Raw genomic sequence first — 22,597 nt, 5'->3', positions numbered from 1 at the left:
TCTCTGCCAATTTCTTTGATAATAGATCCACCGTGGTTTGCAATTGAGCAAAGGCATGATCTCTCTCGTGGTTTTCTTTTGCAACAACAGCTAGTGATGGACTGCCATAAGAGAGACTCTCACTATCAGTTGAATGCCAAGCTTGATTGTGGGTGGTGAGTTTATCAAGCAAACAGGTGATGTTATTAAATGACTTGTCCATGAAGCATCCTCCCTTGGCAGTATTGACAGCAATCTGATTCATTGTATCTAAGCCCTTGTAGAATTTCTCAGTGAGAATAGCATCCGGAAACCCGTGAGTTGGAGATTGAGCTAGATAATACTTGAACCGCTCCCATGCCGAATATAATTGTTCCCCCGGGAGCTATTTGAACTCAAAGATCTTATCTCAAAGTTCAGCCTTTTTACTCGGTGGGGACCACTTCTTCAGAAATGTATTGGCTAGCTCGCTCCAGGTATGAATAGAATTGTTGAGAAGCTTTTCATACCATTCCCTTGCTTGGCCAGCCAAGGAATATTTGAAGACCCATAACCGACGTGCATCAGTAGAAACACCACCTTGAGATTGTTGAGCACATACGTGCAGGAAGTTCTTCAAATGTCGGAGTGGACAGTCCTCCGAAGAATTTCAGAAATAACCTTCAAGTTTCAGTAGCTGATAGATAGAACTATCAATTTTGAAAGTAGCATTTCCAGTTCTAGGAGGGACCACAGCAGAAGCATAATCAGCTTCATCGATGAATTCCGTAAATATATTCTCATCTTCCTCCTCTTCTTGTGCAGGTGGGTTCACTTGGAGCCCACTTGGTTTCCTTGATTTCGATTATGTCGTCCTGCCATGTTCACATGGTTCACCAAAACAGCAAACAAGGTGTGATGGAATAGAAAAAGTTTTAAAGCAAAGTACACAACAATCAGTAATTTCAAAACCGTATTTCCCGGCAACGGCGCCAAAATTTGATATGCTCAAATTACACCTATGAGTGGCGTAAAATGGTCTTTGTCAAATATAATAACCCAAACAAGGTTGGGGTGAAATCCCACAGGGAATATGGAGAGAAAAGGATATTAATTGTATGCGATACTAGTCTTTAAAGGCTTTAATCCTATTCCGAATAGTTTGAAATATTTGTTGTGTAATGTAATTGAATACTTTGACTTGAATTGTACTTAATGCGAGAGAGAGACTAAGGTTGTGTTCCCCACTTTGATTAATTATTATGCTTCAGGTTTCAATGTGATACACTTCTAATGGTTGTTCTAAGAGTATGCACTTGATCTCTTAAGGACTTCCTAATGTTTCCCAACAGTTAGGCCGTATTTCCTCTTTATGATTTTCCAAATGTAAAAGAGTTGAACTCAAAGAGCGACCAATAATGCCCATTAGGCTTGTTTTTATCCTTAAGTTAGTCTATTAAACGAGGGTTAATGCCCCGAGTCATTGTTATTCAATCTTACCAATACTAACTCTCTTTTCCAAGAAAAGTTAGTATAATGGCTTAGGCTAATGTTTGCAATCATTACCCAATGCTAACACACAAAGATAGAATAAATACCAACAACCATTATGCATATATCAATAGTAGAAACCCATTCACATAATACCGATCATGGGGTCCACAACCATAGAATTAAAATTAGCTACTCATCATTTTGGTTAACAAAGAAAGCTTAAAAGTTAACATAATGTACTTACAATGCTAATACAATGTGGAATGAGGGTGAAGTTGGTGCTTTAAATGCTTCAACCATTTCACAAATATCCAAGGCTTAAAGTTAATGCTCCAAAAGATCAGAATAAATGTTAAAAACCTAACTTTAAGTATTTATAGGGCCAAAAATTGCGCCAAAGGTCTGGACAAAAACACCCTTTCGTGGCATAGTTACGGACTGTAACACAGATTACGGTCCGTCCTTCGGTTCCGTCCTTTGTCAGCTTGATATAGGTCAACCTTTATGGCTTATTGCGACGGACCGTAACACAGGTTATGGTCCATATCTTCCAGCGGATCATGGCTTCAGTGTTCAGTGGCCAATGCGTTACGCCATGATGTTACGCCCTGTAACCTGCGTAACGGACCGTCCTTCTGGGCGTAACATGTGACACTACTTAGGCTTCTTACTGAAAATTTCCTTCAGATTATGGTACACGTTACGGCCCGCAACGTGAGTTACGGACCGTCCTTTATAGCGGCACATATCTAGATCTTCCTCTCTGGGTACGGATCACGTTACGGTTCGTAACTCGAGTTACGGACCGTCCTTTTGTTTCAAGTTGTCCGTTTTTCACCATTTCTTATCATTTCCGTTCCTTAGTCAGCCAACCCTACAAAACACCAAAATAACATAAGAAACGATGTAAAAACACTTAAAAACAAGCAACACTTCTAGTGAAAAAGACATAAAATGTGCCGAAATTCACGGCACATCAGCAGGTGGTGTCGGGTCATCCACAATAAACTGCTCTCTTGTCCGAAGGACCTTAATCTCAGCTCTGAGCTGGTCAAGCTCGGTCTTTAAATCTCCCGAAGTACCACTCTCATTCTTCTTCTGAAGAAAGGGTAGCATCAGCTACAGATGGTGTGGAAGCCTCTGCTGTGGACAGTCCCTCCGTGCCCATATCAACTGTGCCCTGTGGTACTGAATCCATAACATGCTCAGTCTGCTCATCCATGAGATCTAGCAATGAAGTACTGGTGGCCTGAGATGTACGGGGGGTCTCATTCTTACTCCGTGTGATGTCACGCACCTTTGTTGCGGGAAGAGTGGCTGCAAATGTATCAATGTGCCTCACCTGGGCCAACCTACACAACTGTGTGATAAGGCACGGGAATATCAAGGCTGTCGCCTCCTGTGGTACGCGTGCCCGAATGGCTCTATTGATCAATTCACCCAAGTTCATTGGGTACCAGGATAGCATGACAGCCACAGCCACTGCTCTGTCCGGCGTGACTATGTTATCTGCTCCCGTGGGCAGAACTCGATATATGACGAAATTTCACCAACATTTAGCTTCCAAGATGATATCCGCCTTATGTATTTTTGCAGCTAAGTTTCTCACCCATGGGGCCTGGTCCGCCGACCTTCTAGCCATCACCATTGCAAACCATTCCCTTACAGATTGCTCAGCCCTTCTTTCAAACTTATCATCATATTCCACTATGGTCGGTGCCACGAAGTCATCACCAAAATAAAACCTGTTGATTTGTGCGGGATGAGATATCAACATGGACACCCCGAACATACACTGTGTCTAATGGAGGGGCGGCTTTTAAAGCTCTCTTGTTCTTGTGCCGCTTCTCTAGCATCACTCTGTAGGTAGAATAGAATTCCGGAACCATGGTCGGGCAATAATCCCCTGGAGGCTGTGTGAATGCCTCAAGATTGTCACGACCCAACTAGGGGCCGCAACGGGTACCCGATACTATCAATATCGTCATTTCTTTACTTAACACTATCAATAATGGTATACTCGTAAAAAAGTGTCAATAAACTTTACTAACATATTAGACAACGACAAGGACATCAAGGTTGTGAAACATCTGACTGTACATATCTGTCTACGAGCCTCTAAATAAAATACATATAATCACAAGGAGGGCCGGGTTCTGCCGTGCCCGAATATATACACAAAAGTAGTACCAATAAACTGAAGCTCCGGAAGAACTGGAGCGCTCTCAATGTACCGCTGGTGGAGCTCCTAGGAATCGAACCCATCTACCTGCTTACCTGCGTGGCATGAAACGCAGCGTCCACAAGAAGGGACGTCAGTACGAGTAATGTACCGAGTATGTAAGGCATGAATAATAATATGATAATATGAACAGAACATGAACAACAACATAATAAGAAAATATGGAAGATAAAAGAAAAGGTATGTCTGTAACTGCTTGCCTCTTAAGGCGGAATCATGCATGCTCACTTTTACTTTCATACGTACATAAACTGTCTGAGTCAAATAACATCATTAGCCCGTGTCCGGGCCTCCCGCGTCTGGGGTAATCATCTCACGCCGCCCACTAGTGGTGCTGCCCGTGCCATATAGACACGGTGTTATTATCCATAAGCCGCCCGCCTTAGCGGTGCTGCCCGGCCGTATAGGCGCGGTGTAATCATCCAACATAAGCATGCATAAGAGCCCAATCAAGCGCTATAACTCCATCGGAGTGATGTAAGGTCGGTAACCTCCGATTACATTATGGAATAACCATGACCGCTTTGTCTCACCTTGAAGGAACAATTATTATAAGATGAGATGAGCAACGAATAACAGCATACATAAACCGACACCTGAAGGCTCAGAAACAAGTTTCAGGTCAATCCGATTTAGTATAAGGAAGTTATGAGCGTTTGAAGTACAAAACCTTTTGCGAACATTTCAGAAGCCATTTTTGGAAAATCATTCTTATCATAGTCATCATAGAAATATTCTCATCCTTGATATCATCATTGTCATTGTGAAACATATCCATCGTTATTGTCATAAGAGCTTACAAAATCATATACCTCTGTTTTGGTAGAATACGGACACTTTGGAAAACATTTACGAGTTATTGGGAAAAGAATCATGCCTTGGAATCATAAATATCTAACTTTTGAAAAACAAGTATGATATGGAAACAATTATGAAATCATAACATCGAGATCATGCCTTTGAAAGAAAGGGACAAGCCTTAACATACCTGCTCCACGTCCTATTAGCTACGCTTATTTATCCAAGCTTGCTAGTCTACAATCAAAAGAGTTCACACAATTATTAGATTCGTCATCATACATTTGCCTTAGTTCTCAAATAAATTTCACTTATGATCTGCCGAAATTTCGGCAGCATTTCCCCTGTAAATACACCATCCCCGAGAATCTAACTCGGCCAATTTTTATCAACAACAATCCGAGAATTTAACTCGGCCAAACTATCAACACAATACCATCAATCATACTAACAACTTTAACAATTTATCCAAAATACATTCTAACATTAACAATCCTTGCCACACAACTCATCGACACTTCATTTGTATTCAATTCAATCACATATAATCAAGCCAATACCAATGATACCACATTCAAGTATTACTCCGAAATCATTCCAACATGATTCAAGAATACTTCAAACAATTCACATAACATTCCAAACAACCTAATCAACATACTACTTCCCCCGAGACCTTCCAACTTCAATAAGAACAATAACAACCTAATTTCTTCTTTCAAGTTCAATCACAACAACCCAACAATTTACACACTAACAACATTATCTTCCATAAATACAAGAAGACTATTTTCAAATCGCATTAATTTCTAAAACAACTCTCCAACCATCACAACCTCACTAGAATCATCAAACTTCCATTATCAACATAGCATCCACAACAACAACAACCAAACACTAGATAAAATAATTAAATCATTATTCCTACACACACACACATACATTCACGGCCACAACATGTTTCCATATTTCCATGAATTTCATCCACTTTTACCTACTACAACATACATAATCATCCATAACATATAAGAAAAGGATTAAACCTTACCTTTTCCCTTAACTTCTCACTTGGCTAGAATTTGTAACTTGCAAGAATATGTGTTTTTCTTGCTCCAATGATCACTTCAATTTGCTAAGGACCCTTCAATGGATTGTTTAGCTAGAAGAAAATAATTTTTGATTAATTTTTCTTCAAGGTTCTTGTTGGGTTGAAGGTGGCCGAATGACCTTTGTTTTTCTCCTTCCTTTTCTTTGTTCTCTAAGGTTCTTGAAATATCTTAGGATAAAGATGAGAATTTAATGACTTAGTCATCTTTTATTTTGTCCATTAAGATCCTATGTGGGCCTAAGCCCACCACCATTGGCCGGCCACCTTGGCCCAATTAGTGCAAGCCCATCCTTTTTTTTTTTTTGTAAATCATGAAAATTTATTTTCCAAATTCCAAATTTGCCCTTAGCCTCCCTCCATATTTTCTATGGGCCATCTTGTGAAATTTCCTTTTTACCCCTAGCCTTTCTTAATATTTTCACTTCAAAATTTTCATACACAACTTGTGTATTAAACAAGGTCAAAATATAGTCTTGTCCTTGACTTCTTGCAATTGTCTTGATTTATCCGAATGTACAAAATGTGGAATATAACAAAGATGATAGTGCTGGATGAGATCAGTAATCCGAGGGTAGCTCTCTAAGCCGCTTATACTGATTTGTTCTTCTTCTTGAATATTCCTCCTTGGATTACCCCCGCTGACTGTAGTCTCCCCCTTTATATAGTACTTTCGGCACCCCTCATAGGGGAATCGGATTGCAGCTACCTCCATCTTTTGCAGCCGCTCTTGTTCCTCATCTAAATTTCGCTCAGGAGCGGCTGGTTGCTCTGTTGCTGCCTCGCTAGCACCAGCGGATGTGGAGGATGAAGCCCCCTCTATAGACTGGAGGAGAGTGGGGTGAGTGACGCTGCTCGGGGAGTGGTGGCCTGTGCCCTCAATCTAGTCGTTGGGACCACCGCTTGACATTCAGAGTCGGAGGGTTCATCCCTAAGAGTAAGGGTTGTTTGTCCTCGACATCAACCTTTTCTAGAACCACCACCCCGCCTGACTGGATTCTTTGGAGGCATACCTGCAAAAAATAACAGCCTTCGTTGTTGAGACAACCATAGAAATATAACAAAACCAGACAAAAGTGCAAAACATGTGATAATGTTAAAGATGCCAGCGGTCTGTCGATTTGCTACAAGAGTCGTCGAACAGATCGACAGAGCGTCGAAGTGTTCGTCGAATCGATCGACGAACCGTCGATCTCATCGTCGATCTCTTATTAGCCACTGGAATTTGCAACTTAAAGACGGTGGGAAAGACGCCCCGTCGATTGATTCGATGGACCATCGAGTCCACCGTCGATTTTGTTTTGGTTATGAGTTCTGAGAGGGCTCATTCGACATTGAGAAGGACGGTCCGTCGAATGAATTGACGGACCGTGGAACTGAGCATCAAATGATTTCGCAGGCTGCTACTAACAAATTCAATACAATCCTTTGGCCGCAGTGCAAATCTTCACGTAGTTTTGGGTTACTCAGACTTCACCCCACATTGGCTTAGGTTAGAATAGGGGAAACAATTGGCGGGCAAAACAACTCTCTGGTCGTAATGCCCTCCAAGCCATCGTTACACACAACGCCACACTTTGGCATTTCATCAAACAGGTGGCGGGCAAAACAACAACAATCTCATGAATGAGGTGTGTTTGTCGTAATGCCCTCCGACTCAGCTAAAGACTAATGAATCAACATCCAAAAACAAACCATCCCTAGCAAAAAAATTGAGCATACCAGGCGAAATAATAGAAAAACATGGAGCAATTGGATGGCAAGCAAAATAATCAAAACAAGTTATGGAATGCGAGCAAACAACTAGCAAGAACAAGGAAGCAAACAATCCGCGAACTCACATACCTTAAAATGGAAAGAAGATTTGATTTCAATCCTTAAGGAAGGAAAAACACACGAATAATCACTACTAGGGTGACATAGACACACAGAGGGACAAAGTAATGGGGCAGGAGGGGAACGGTGGTTCTGGGGTGGTGAAGAGAGAGGGACATGGGTAACGGTTATGGGAGAGGGAGAGGCTGAGAGAGAGAGAGAGATAGAGAGAGAGAGAGAGAATTTCAAAAGAAGTGAATAGGGAGGGGGAGAGACGACGCGGGGTTATAATAATACTCACCTGAACCGACGCGTCAAAAGGATGGAGCATCGATTGGTTCAATTCTCCGTCGAGTGAAAACGCTCCGTACTTTTTTTAAAATAAATGAAAAAGAGAGAAGAACGCCCCGTCGAACTGACCGTCAATCAGTTCGACGGAGCGTCATTGTCATCGAACTGCCATTATTTCCAGTGAAGAATCTTTCAGGTGGTCCATTCCGATGGTGCATTCGACGGCTCGTCGAACAGATCGACGGTCCGTCGAATGCGCCGTGTATCTGCTTTCCTTGCAATTTCTGGGTTCAACACTTAGGTTCCACGACACATCAACAAACATCAAAACAACACAACAACAAAAATCAACGAAATGGAAAAACATATTGCGAAAATGAACATGGGTTGCCTCCCAAGAAGCGCACAATTTAACGTCGCAGCACGACGTAATACCACTTTTGGTGTTAAGGTCCGGTGCCATGTTTCAACCGGTGAGCATCAACAATCTTGTCCCTATCAACCATCCAATGGTAGTGCTTTACCCGATGGCCATTCACCCTGAAAGTACGAGTCCCATCGTCGGACTTTAACTCCATCGACCCATTGGGTGACACACTCACCAAAGTAAAAGGGCCGGACCACTTGGATTTCAACTTGCCAGGAAAGAGCTTCAACCTTGAATTGAATAGCAACACCGAATCACCCGGTTGAAAATCTCTCTTTTGAAGTTTGACATCATGATAGTGCTTCATCTTTTCTTTATACAAACTCGCACTCTCATAGGCATGATACCGAAACTCATCGATTTCATTCGTTTGAAACAACTGCAACTTGGCTCTTCGTCCCAATTCATCTTCAATTTTTTTAATGCCCACAAAGCTTTGTGTTCAAGTTCAACAGGTAGATAGCAAGCTTTACCGAACAACAACCGATAAGGAGAAGTACCAATGAGCGTCTTGAATGTCGTTCTATAAGCCCAAAGAGCATCATTAAGCTTACATGACAAATCAGTTTTATTTGCATTAACCGTCTTGGCTAAGATGCTCTTTATCTCCCGATTGGAGACTTCGACTTGCCCACTAGTTTGGGGATGGTAAGGAGTTGCCACCCTATTGTTCAATCCATATTTCTCCATGAGATTAGCGAATTTCTTGTTGAAAAAGTGAGTGCCACCATCACTAATGATTTCCCTAGGAGTGCCAAACCTTGTGAATATATTCTTTTTCAGAAAATTTGTGACACTTTTGCCGTCATTGTTGGGCAATGCTACAGCTTCGACCCACTTGGACACATAGTCAACGGCAACAAGGATGTATCGCATACCACGAGAACTCATCAATGGGACCATAAAGTTGATGCCCCACACATCAAATAATTCAACCTCCATCACAAAATTCATTAGCATTTCGTGCTTCCTCCCAATTAACCCTTGTCGTTGACATTGGTCACAAAGTTTCACCATTAAATCTGCATCATGATAAAGGGTGGGCCAATAATAGTCACATTCAAGCACTTTTGCCGCTGTGCAGTTCCCACTGTGATGACCCCTCACGGGAGAGTCATGGCAAGCATTTAAGATTTCCATGGTCTCGGATTCGGCCACACATCGCCAAATGATGTTGTCGGCACAAGTGCGGAATAAATAGGGCTCATCCCAATAGTATTGATGACTATCTCTCCAAAATTTCTTCTTTTGATAAGCCTTGATGTCGTCGGGGATAAGACCCGTCACCAAGACGTTGGCGATATCTGCATACCAAGGAGCAACCTCACAAGATACCTCCAAGAGTCTCTCATCAGGGAAAACATCATTTAACTCAAGATCTCCACTCGGTCTCCCAGCTTCCTCAAGTCTGGATAGATGATCCGCAACTTGATTTTCACAACCTTTCCGATCTTTGACTTCAAAGTCAAACTCTTGCAACAATAATACCCAATGAATCAACCGCGGCTTTGCATCTTTCTTTGTCATCAAATATCTCAAGGCCGCATGATCCGTGTGAACAAACACTTTGGATCCAAGTAGATAGGCCCGGAACTTCTCAAACACATAGACAATGGCTAGAAGTTCTTGCTTGGTGACGGTATAATTCATTGGAGCTCCATTAAGGGTCTTGCTAGCATAATAAATTGGGTGCATGATTTTATTGTGCCTTTGCCCAAGCACCACACTAATAGCAAATCCGCTTGCGTCATACATGAGCTCAAATGGCAATGACCAATCCAGAGATACAATAATTGGAGTAGAGGTGAGCATTTCCTTCAACTCATTAAATGCCTTAAGGCACTTCTCATCAAACACAAACTTAGCTTCTTTTTCAAGAAGCTTACACATCGGATTGGCGATTTTAGAGAAATCTTTGATGAACAGCCGATAGAAGCCGGTATGCCCCAAGAAGATACGAACTCCTTTGATAGAGATAGGTGGAGGAAGCTTGGCTATAACATCAAATTTTGCTTGGTCTACCTTAATACCCTTCTCGAAAATCCTATGGCCAAGGACAATCCCTTCCTTTACCATGAAATTACATTTCTCCCAATTAAGTACAAGGTTAGTTTCTTCACACCGCTTCAATACCTTACCGAGATTGGCAAGACATTCGTCAAAAGAGTCACCAACAACCGAAAAGTTATCCATGAAGACTTCAAAGAAATCTTCCACCATATCTGAGAAAATAGACATCACACACCATTGGAAAGTAGCCGGGGCATTGCATAAGCCAAAAGGCATGCGGCTAAAAGCAAAAATGCCATAAGGACAAGTGAAAGTGGTTTTCTCTAGGTCATCTAATGCAATGTTAATTTAGTTGTACCCCGAATAGCCATCCAAAAAGCAATAATAAGATCTTCCGGTTAGCCGATCAAGCATTTGATCAATAAAAGGCATAGGGAAGTGGTCTGTACAAGTCGCTGTGTTGAGCTTTCGATAGTCCATACACACTCGCCATCCGGTAACTGTCTTTGTAGAAATCAACTCATTCTTGGAATTAGGGACAACAGTGACGCCCCTCTTCTTTGGCACACATTGCACCGGACTAACCCATGGACTATTTGCAATGGGGTATACAACACCCGCATCCAACCATTTGATTATCTCTTTCTTGACCACTTCTTGCATAGGAGGGTTTAGCCTTCCTTGATGCCCTACACTTGGTGAATTATCCTTCTTAAGTTCGATTCTATGTTCACAAATACCGGAGGGAATCCCCCTAATATCCGTAATAGTCCACCCAATAGATCTTCGATAAGCCCGCAACACTTCAAGCACCTTTTGAGTTTGTTCCTCATTTAACAAAGATGAAAGAATAACCAGTAAAGTATTATCTGGGCTAAGAAAAGCATACTTCAAATGAGAGGGAAGTAACTTGAGCTCAAGTTTTGGAGGCTCAATAATCGAAGGCTTATCTGGAAGAGTGGTTCTTTTATCAAGATCAAGAGTAATCTCTTTGGATCATAAGAGTACGAACCCCGGCCAATAAGAGAATTAACTGTTTCAATATACCCCTCCATGTTATCCGCCTCGATGTTCACCAAAATAGCCAAAAGTGTTTTGTCAAAGTGCTCCTCCTCTAACTTATGCTCCACCGCTTCGTCTACCACATCGAAAGAATAAATGACCGAAATTATCTCATAAGCACTAGGAAATTTTAACCCCTTGCTAGCTTGGAAAGTTACCTCTTCATCATTGACCCAGAATTTTATTTCATTCTTTTCCGAGTCCATTAGAGCTCTCCCGATGGCAAGAAATGGTCTCCCCAAGATAATTGGGACTTCTTTGTCAACCGCACAATCAAGGATGACAAAATCCGCCAGCAATAAGAATCTGTCCACTCTAACAAGGACGTCATCAACAACTCCTACCGGTCTTTTGATAGTTCTATCGGTCATTTGGTGACGCATACTCATTGGTCTAGGTGTTCCCAAACCCGATTGTTTATAGATGGCTAGTGGCATCAAAATTAATATTAGCCCTATTATCACATAAAGCACGAGCAAAATCATGATGACTGATGGTGCAAGGGATAGTGAAAGCCCCCGGATCTCCCTTCTTCTCAACCTTTGATGACGAAATAATAGCGCTCACACGGTAGGTGACTCCCACCGTATCATGCTTGATTGGTCTTTTCTTCGTCAAAAAGTCTTTCAAGTATTTAGCAAATCCCGGCATTTCTTGGAATGCATCAAGAAATGGGATATTCATTGATAACCCTTTCAATTGGTCGTAGAAGCGTTGGCACTTGGCATCCTCTGTTTTTTTTCATCAATCTTTGTGGGAACGGGGGAGGAGATTTATATGTTTGATTTAAGGGTTTAATTGCCCCCGTGACCTTGCTCTTTTGAGTGCTACCCCTGGTAGCCTTTTTAACCCTTGGCACCTCATCACCCTTGAGAACAATAGGGCGTACCTCCTTCTCTTTCTTAACATTAATAGACACTTCAATTGGTGCCTCCAGTTCTTCTTCAATTTCTTCCTCAATAAACTCATCAACAATCGGCTCGACAATGATAGGTTCAACCACTCTCTTATTTGCCGCATTAAGGATCTTCCCACTTCTAGTAGAAATAGCTTTGCATGAGGCAATGTGATCACCTTCACTACCCCTTGGGTTCAGAATTGTGTCGCTAGGAAGGCCCCCTCTTTGTGGTGGATGTTGCTTACGAGAAATATCTCGCATTTGTGACTCAAGTTTTTGAATCGAAGCGGTGTGAGAGCCCACCACTTCGGTCAAATGTTTCATCTTCTTGTCACTCTTATTTTGGTTGTCCAAGATCTTTTCAAGCATAGATTCCATTCGAGAGGTCCCTTGATCATTGGAAGGACCCTCTCGCCAATTTTAAGAGTTAGAAGAACGGCCCTTTGGTGGAACATAGGCATTAGAATTCCGATTACCATAATTGTTGTTGTTGTAATCCCTCCTGTCCGAACCACCATATTCATTTCGGCCATATTGATTGCTTTGTTGTTGGGGTATCCATTGCTTTTGATAACCCCCTTGAGAGTTATTGATATAATTAGCATCCTCACGTTGTGGCTGCCCCTCTAGATAAGTTTCCTCCGAGACTTGGTACATTCTGGGAGCATGGGATGACATTTATTCAACTACATTTACTCTCTTGGTGTCTTTCTCCACAAGCCTCTTTGACGACAAATCCATGGTGGTTTGCAATTGAGCAAAAGCATGATCTCGCTCATGATTTTCTTTGGCTACCGCGGCAACAAAGGGGCTACCATATGACAAGATTTCACTATCATTTGAGTGCCAAGCTTGATTGTGGGTGGTGAGCTTATTGAGCAACCTGGTGATGTTAACAAATGATTTGTCCATGAAGCATCCCCCAACTGCAGTATTGACAGCAATTTGATTCATTGTACCTAACCCCTTGTAGAACTTCTCGGTGAGAATAGCATCCGAAAACCCGTGAGTTGGAGATTGAGCTAGATAGTACTTGAAACGCTCCCATGTCGAATATAATTGTTCCATCGGAAGTTGTTTGAACTCAAAGATCTTATCTCGAAGCTCAGCCTTTTTGCTCGGTGGGAACCACTTCTTCAAAAATGTATTGGCTAACTCGCTCCAGGTATGAATAGAATTGCTGGGAAGCTTTTCATACCATTCCTTTGCTTGGCCAGCCAAGGAATATTTAAAGACCCGTAACCGAAGTGCATCAGCAGAAACATCACCTTAGGATTGTTGAGCACACATGTGCAGGAAATTCTTCAAATGTCGGAGTGGACAGACCTCCGAAGAATTTCGAAAATAACCTTCAAGTTTCAGCAGCTGATAGATAGAACTATCAATTTTGAAAGTAGCATTTCCAGTTCTAGGAGGGACCATAGCAGAAGCATAATCAGCTTCATTGATGAATTCCACAAATATATTCTCATCTTCATTCTCTTCTGGTACAGATGGGTTCACCTGGAGCCCGCCTTGGTTCCATTGATTTCGATTCTGTCTTCCTGCCATGTTCACCTAGTTTACCAAAACAGCAAACAAGGTGTGATGGAATAGAAAAAGTTTTAAAGAGAAGCACACAACAATCAGTAATTTCAAAACCGTATTCCCCAGCAACGGCGCCAAAATTTGATACGCTCAAATTACACCTATTAATGGCATAAAGCGGACGTTGTCAAATATAATAACCCAAATAAGGTTGGGGTCGAATCCCACAGGGAATATGGAGAGAAAAAGGTACTAATTATTTATGTAACTAATATCTAGAAACTTTAATTTTATTCCGAATAGTATAGAGGAGAGATTTGGTTTGTATTCACTATTTTGAAGTATTTGGACTTTGTTTGGATTGGAAGAACCAAAGTTATGTCCCCGCGGTGATTAGATGTTATGGTATGGGTATCAATAGGATATATTTCTAATGGGTCGGGGTTTTGTATGCACGTAATCTCTAATGCACTTCCTAATATTTTTCAATAGTTAGAAAGTATTTCTTTTCACGATTTTCCCAAATGTAGAAAAGTTGCAAATAAGATCAATTAAATATGTAAAGTAGAACTCATCTTATACCTAAGTGAGTTCATTAAACGAGGGTTAGATCCCCGAGTCCTTGTTATATTATTTCAACTCACACCCTAGTTTATCTTTCCAAATAAACTAGAGTTTGTGCATAAGGAAGTGTTTGCAACCACTAACTAACAACGAATATGAAATATAATAAAACACATCCCAACCCATTATATATACAATGTTAGACACCCATTACATAACACCCATCATTTGGGTCCACAACTTTGATTAAAGAAACTACTCACACATAATGGTCACAAAACTAGTCAGCAATAAATAAGACATAAAGCTTACAAAAGTGTGATAAAGATGATGGAAAATGGAATCTTATTGTCTTCACTAAGCTCCAAAAGTGGAGTAATCAATACTCACCCACCAATGGAACTTTGTTCACGTGCACAATAAAATCTGGCTGCCAAAATTAACCTAAAATGTTCTTTAAATAGGCTCCAAAAACGCACAGCAGCGACTGACAAAATTGCCCCTGATAGCAAGATCGACGGACCGTCGATCGTTCGACGATCCGTCGATTCCTCCGTCCTTTATATCTTCAGCGATGTGATCCATTCGACGGTGCCGTCGACTAGTTCGACGCTCCGTCGAGTATTCCGTCTTTCTTTCTTCTTATTGACAGATCTTGATTGATGACACAAACGACGAAGCGTCGATCAGTTCAACGCTTCATCGATGGCTCCGTCCTTTGTTGTCTTCAACTAAGGACATCACTGGAAAATCGAGCTTATTAACGCTTCGAAGGATGGTCTGTCGGCTAATCGACGGGACGTCCATTCTTCATTTCTGGCTAATTTTTCCTTTGTTCTTTATTTTTTCTTTTGGGCCATTGTTTTCCTAAAACACAACAAAACATATTAACAAGAACCAGACTTACTTGAAAACAACCAAAATTCATAGTAAAAAGGCGTCGAATGTGCCACAAATCCGCGGCACATCAGGCAGCATTTCCTTTGCTTCGACAACTTTCCCCATATAATAAAACAACTCGCAAACACCATAACAACACCTATAATATCGTAATACTAATTCCTTCGAGTTAGACATTATTCAACTTCCAAATTCACTTTTAAAATCCTCCATAACTATAACTATAATGCAACATCATGTTCATAATTTACATAATACTTCCTCAACATCGTTGGCGTCATTCGTAATAAGGTTATACTCATATTACACCATGAATCATGACTCAAGCTATCTTTCAACTCAACATACCATTATTTGCATATTTGAGCTCATATTCCATATTCTTTTCCTAATTCAAGTCCTTCAACTACTCAATACCATCAATAACATGAAACAATTGTAAAACTCACCTTTGATTACGTAGGGATGATCTTTGGATGGAAATACACCTCTTGAGAAAAGCTCAACTTAATACCAAAGAGATTTTTAGCTTCTATCAACCTAGGGAGCATTCACACCCTTGATTCTACCAACTCTTGATGTTTGATCTTAGATTTTTCCCTTAGATATGTGCTAGTATGATATGAAGAGGGTTCTAGAGGTTTAGAGAATGTTGGAGAAGTGTAAAATGAGAAAAAAAAATAAGAAGGATCGTGTATATATAAAAATGGAATTCGGACCCGACCCAAAATCTACGGCCTACTATACGGACCGTACATTTCCTCCAGAATGTCATCCCTCTCTGGAAGGGTTCTACGGATAGATATACGGGCCGTATAAATTATACGATCCGTATATATGACCATACAACCCACAATTTTTTTCGGATTTGTCCTCGTCGTTTCGTTTGATCTCAAATCCTTAGGCAACCTTCTTAGCACTTGTTTAACGCTTCATTAAAGATCTAAAGAACCTTATAACTCATCCTCGAAACCTTGCTAAATATTCGTTAGCTCAATAACTATAAAATCTTCCCTAAACACAACTTATACTTCGCTCCTTTTGACGAACCTAGCTTCACCAAGTCATATAACTTAAAAATCTTACCGTATATACTTTAAGGTTTCCAAATACCCTTTTATAGTCGTGAGAGCCTCATGTTCGTCCTAAGCTTGCGCTAGTCTATTTATGACTCAACGACATAAATTTTTTGAGGTGTAACACTTCCCCCCCCCCCCCCCAAAAAAAATATTTGTCCTTGAATGTTGAGTTCTCAGGAATTCTGTAGAAATTTTGCCAGAGTTTCCCCTGTAATTTGGAACTACCATCCTGTCACAATAACCCAAAATAACATCGTCACACAGGGATACAACATCAACAACAAGAACAATGGCCACACACGACCCAAAATGATAAAGAAAAGCATTTCATACTTGGGAACAATGGCGTTTCACCTTGAGCCTCTTCTGGGGGTAGAAATAAATGCGGATATTGGGACTTCATAGTTTCTTCTGCTTCTCAAGTCATTTCCTCTCTATTATTATTCCTCTATAAAAATTTGACTAAGGCTACCTCTTTGTTTATGAGTTTCCGCACTTGCCTATCTAGTATGGCAATAGGCATCTCTTCATATGCCAATCTTTCGGTGACTTGGATATCACTTGCAGGTACTACTTTGGTAGGAACATCGATACATGAAAGACTGGATGGACCGAGTTAAGCTCTGGGGGTAAGTCTAATTCATAGGCTACTTGGCCCACTTTATGTACAATCTTGTAGGGCCAATATATCCAGGACTAAGCTTACCTTTCTTACCAAATCTCATTATACCTTTCATTGGTGACACTTTCAGGAATACCCAATCATTGGCTTGAAATTCCAAATTTCGTCGGCGATTATCCGCATAAGATTTTTGGCGACTTTGGGCTGTCGACAACCGGTCTCGGATAAGCTTAATCTTCTCAACCGCTTGCTGGATCAGTTACAGGTCTGTCAACTATGTTTCCCCTACTTCAAACCATCCAATGGGCGATCTACACTTCCTCCCATATAAGGCTTCATACGGGGCCATCTAGATACTAGCATAGTAGTTGTTGTTATATGCAAACTCAATAAGTGGAAAATGATCCTCCCAATTACCTCCAAAGTCCAATGCACATGCCCGTAACATATCTTCTAAGGTTTGAATGGTGTGTTCAGCTTGTCCATCAGTCTGCGGGTGAAATACGGTGCTAAATTTAACTTGAGTGCCCAATCCTTCTTGAAAAGATCTCCAGAATTTGTTTGTGAACTGTGCTCCTCTGTCAGTAATGATGGACACAGTAGTGCCATGAAGTCGCACTATCTCTTTGAGATACAATCTGGCGTAGTCCTCCTCTGAATATGTAGATCTGACTAGCAAAACGTGCGATGATTTCGTCAGTCTGTAAACAATCACCCAGATGGAATCATACTTGCGCCGAGAACGAGGTAAGCCTATAACAAAATCCATATTGATCGCTTCCCACTTCTAGGTTGGAACTTCCATTGCTTGCAAGAGCCCCTCTGGTTTTTGGTGCTCAATTTTGGACATTGAGCCACAAACTCCGCTATATCTCTCTTCATTCCTTCCCATCAATACATTAATTTGAGATCATGGTACATCTTTGTTGCTCCTGGGTGAACGGAATATCGAGAGTAATGAGCTTCTTTCAGAATCTGACGGCGTAATCCCGCAACATCCGGAACACATAGTCTGCTTCGATACCTGAGAATTCCACCTGTAGAAATCTCAAATGGTGACTTCTCCTTTTGGGGAAGTGTATCCCCATAATAGTTTAATTTGGGATCTTCATGTTGGCGCCTTTTTACTTTCGTGTCTAGGGACGAAACAGTTGGGTTATGAATAGTAACCCATGCATTGCCCGAATCCATTAAGCGAACTCCTAGGCTAGCTAGCTGGTGGAGCTCACGGGCTAAATCTCTCTTTTCTGGCGGGACATCACACCGACTACCCATGGATTTATGACTAAGAGCATCGGCTACCACATTTGCCTTTCCAGGATGGTATAGAATATTTACATCGTAGTCCTTCAATAGCTCTAACCATCGTCTCTGTCACAGATTCAATTCCTTTTGCTTAAAAATATATTGGAGACTTTTGTGATCTGTTTAGATATCCACATGGACACCTTACAAATAATGCCTCTATATGTTTAGAGCATGAATAACTGCAGCCAGTTCAAGGTCATGGGTCGGATAACTCTTCTCATGTTTTCGTAACTGCCTAGAAGCATAGGCAATAACCTTACGTGTTACATCAGTACATAGCCTAACCCGACACCGGAGGAATCACAATACACAACATATCCTTCTGATCCTTCCGGAAGTGCCAGGACTAAGGTTGAAGTCTACCTGTCTTTCAGCTCCTGAAAGCTGCGCTCACAAGCATCGGTCCACTGAAATTTGGCGGCTTTCTGCATTAGCTTCATCAACGGTGCTGAAATAGAGGAAAACCCTTCCACAAATCTTCTGTAGTAACCTGCTAATCCCAGAAACCTACGAACTTCTGTAAGCGTTGTAGGCCTTGGCCAAGTCTTCACAGCCTCAATCATTTGAGTATCGACCCGAATACCGTCAGCTGAAATGATATGACCTAGAAAAGTTACAGAGTTCAACCAGAACTCACATTTTGAGAATTTAACATATAGTTTTCGAGCTCGGAGTATTCCAAGGATCGTACGCAGATGATCTGCATGCTCTGCCTCTGACTTGGAGTATACTAGGATGTCATCGATGAACACAATTATAAATAAATCTAGAAAAGGCCTGAACACCTCATTCATCAAGTTCATGATCCCTGCTGGAGCGTTAGTCAAGCCAAACGCCATCGCCCGAAATTCAAAAAAACTCACGTAATCTAGTTCTGAAAGCCATCTTCTAAATATCTTCTTCTTTGACCCTCACTTGGTGGTACACTGACCTCAGATCTATCTTTAAAAACCACTTGGCTTCTTGCAATTGATCAAACAAATCATCGATCCTCAGAAGTGGATATTTATTCTTTATGATTACCCTATTCAGCTGCCTATAATCGATGCACATTCGCAAGGACCTATCTCTCTTTCTTACAAATAAGACCGGTGCTTCCCATGGCGATGAACGGGGCCTAATAAATCCTTTCTCCAGCAAATCTTTCAATCGTGCTTTTAGCTCTTTCAATTCTGCAGGAGCCATTCTATAAGGAGGGATAGATATTGGCTCAGTATCTGGCAATACATCGATAGTAAATTCAATCTCCCGCTCCGGTGGAAGACCTGGAAGCTCATCCGAAAACACATATGGAAACTCGTTTACAACCGAGATGGACTGAAGAACCAGCGGTTTTGCTTCGATGTCATGGACCCGAACTAAATGATAAATATAGCCTTTGGCGATCATCTTCCTTGCTTTGAGATAAAAAATAAACCTACCTCTCGGAGATGCAGTGTTACCTTTCCACTCTAGAACTGGTTCTCCCGGAAATTGAAATCGAACCACTTTGGCTCTACAATCTACATTGGCATAACAGGAAGCCAACCAATCCATACCCATAATAACATCAAAATCCAGCATTTCTAGTTCAATTAAATCAGCTACGGTGTGTCAACCACTCACCACAATCCCACAATCTCTGTACACTTGTCTGGCTATCATGGGATCACCAACTGGGGTAGATACCTCAAAAGGTTTGATCGGCTCGGGTTTTATTCCAATACGACCAGCGATATTGTCACACCCCGATCTTACTAGGGTGTGATGGGCACCCGACCCGATATTCGGAGCCGAGCGAACCCGCTGACTCTTATTACGTACATAATCCTTTGGACTTTTAAATCAAATAAAGATGAAATGCATAGTAAAATTTTTAGAAATATTCTTTTTTTTTTTCGTTGCTTTCAAATCAAATAAAATCTGTAATCATATGCGACTTATATCATAACACGAATGACACATCGGCTGATGGAGCCGCTTACTGAACTGACAACCACTACCCACAACTCTGTCTGCAAAGTCTCTGGCTTCGAACAAAACTGCATAGCACATATACTCTGACTCGGCAGCACTCCAGGAACAAGTGGAGTCTACCAACTCCGCTGGAACGTCTTCTATAATGGCTTCCACTCATCTAGGTGTACCTGCACAGCATGAAACGCAGCCCCCGAAGAAAGGGGGTCAGTACGAGCAATGTACCGAGTATGTAAGACATGAAAAGCAGCATAATAAGGAACATAAAGTATGAATAACAATATCATAGGATCATAGAGCATATAGTGAGATAAGAGAGTAACCTGTACATATGAGTGCCTTTTTGGCGTGTACCATGCATGCTTAGTGCTGCGGAACGTGCATCCCGATCCATATATACATATACTATATCATATTGCTGCGGAACGTGCAGCCCGATCCATATGTACATATACTATATCATATTGCTGCGGAACATGCAGCCCGATCCATATATACATATACTATATCATATTATACTTTACTTTCTTTGAAAACATCTCTTTTTCATATATATAGAAAATAGAACATATCGTGTTGCCGAGGCGTCGGCTCCGATCCATTTAACCACATATCCCGCGTCCGGGACGTTATCATGTATCATACTCCAACTGATCAGGTGGTTGTGCGTCTATAGCGCCTTACCTTTCCCCTTACCCCATATACATATACATATATCATGTCCAGGTGTCATATACATATATCATATAAACAGCATGCATAAGAGCCCGAAGAGGGTCATGTATCTATCGGAGTGACGTAAGGTCGGTAGCCTCCGATTACGTTATGGAATAATCATAATCGCCATGTCTCACCTTGAAGGAACTAAAATTATAAGGCGAGGCTATCAATAAAGAGTAGCGTTAAGAGAAAACATATAATAAAATCGTAAACCTCATAAGGCGTCAATTTATATTCGTGGAAGTCCTTAGGAAGTAGAGTCATATTCAAGGAATAAAGTTGAGGATCAAGAACTAACTCTATATTCTCATATTCATATTGAATCCATAACTTGAGATTTGCAACCATGAAACCATATTCATCATAGACATATTCTCATTTTTGACAACATCGTTTTCATTACAAAACATGTCCGTCGTCATAATTATGAAAGCTTACAAAATCATAAACCCTTGTTTTGAAACGGTATAGACATTTTTGGAAAATATTTACGGGTTATCAGGGATAGAATCATGCCTTAGAATCCAAAACATCTAACTTTTGAAAACAAGGAAAATATGGGAACATTTACAAAATTATAGCGCAGGAATCATGCCTTTGAAAGAAAGGGGCAAGCCTTAACATACCTGTTCCACCTCCTATTGGCTATGCTTAGGTGTCCGAGCTTGTAAGTCTACATTTAAGATAATTCACACTAATGTTAGCCTTTTCATCGTACACTTGTACCATACTTCAAATTATACTATTTTATATTCTGCCGAAAATCGGGCAGCATCTCCCCTGTTTATATGCCTAGCCCGAATTTTTAATTCAGAAGCCAACAACACAACAACAATACCAACATCAGTAATATCCTTTTCCATAAAACAGCCCACACGCTGTTTTCCAACTTTCCACAACTAATTAACTCAGTATACAATTATTTAATCGCTTCTTCTTCATAAATAAACTAGTATTAACACAAATAGGAAGAGATTCATACCTTTCTCCTTTTAATATTGTTGTATCTTCACCTTTTCACGCTAATTTTTGGCCACCACACGCCCGCCATATGATTCTGCAGCGAAAACTATACGCTATCCGGATTGGAATTGGGAAATTATACCTGGTTTGGGCTAAAATTTGGCGGTAGAAAGTTGGGGAATTTTTGGGGGGTTTTTCGTGGGTTTCCAGCTGAAAATGAGGGGGTTTCCCCCTTTTTATAACGTTTTAGAAGCTGCCAGAAACGACTGGAAAAGTGTTCAGCGCGTTCGCGCTGGCCCTGTTTTTCTGCCTAGACCTTCGTTCAGTAAAACGGTCATAACTTTTCATCCCGATATCGTATGAGGGCCCACGACCTATGGTTGAAAAGCTAATTCAATTATCTACAACTTTCATATATGGACGTTTTCCCAAATTCCAAACTTATAATGCCGTTTTTTCCCCTCGAAGTCAGATCGTCCGAAAATGTTTCCTTAAATTGTCCCTTTGGAGGGCTTATGCCCATTTTTGGCTTATGGGTCCTTCTTATGACTTGCTCAACTTTCCATATACTACATGTATGTATCTTCATATGTCCTTTATAAAACTCCGACATGTGGGCCCCACTTAGCTTGCAGCAACGAGGGATTTTCGTCAATTAACATATGAACTAATTTACACCATATGGTCTCCAAATGTCATATATATGCTATTATTACCTTCTTATAACACAACCTTCATTCCGAACTTGATTTTTATATTTTTGTTCAGCGCGTTCGCGCTGTATTGGCCCTTTGGTCTTCTGCGCGTTCGCGCCACTCGCCGGCGCGTTCGCGCAGACCATTTTTTTTTCTGGCTTGC

General features: G+C 41.1%; 1 non-coding gene across 1 annotated transcript; it reads left to right on the top strand.

Annotated features, from left to right (window-relative positions):
- Positions 1-290: 290 nt before the first annotated feature.
- On the top strand, positions 291-397 carry LOC132638993 (small nucleolar RNA R71). The gene has a single exon (XR_009582043.1). It is a non-coding gene; the product is annotated as a small nucleolar RNA R71 (small nucleolar RNA).
- The last annotated feature ends 22,200 nt before the right edge of the window (positions 398-22,597 follow it).

This window comes from Lycium barbarum, chromosome 4, assembly GCF_019175385.1.
Source record: "Lycium barbarum isolate Lr01 chromosome 4, ASM1917538v2, whole genome shotgun sequence".
NCBI lineage: Eukaryota > Viridiplantae > Streptophyta > Magnoliopsida > Solanales > Solanaceae > Lycium > Lycium barbarum.
The sequence above is the reverse complement of the archived record's forward strand: the minus strand, read 5'-3'. Positions and strand labels throughout refer to the sequence as shown.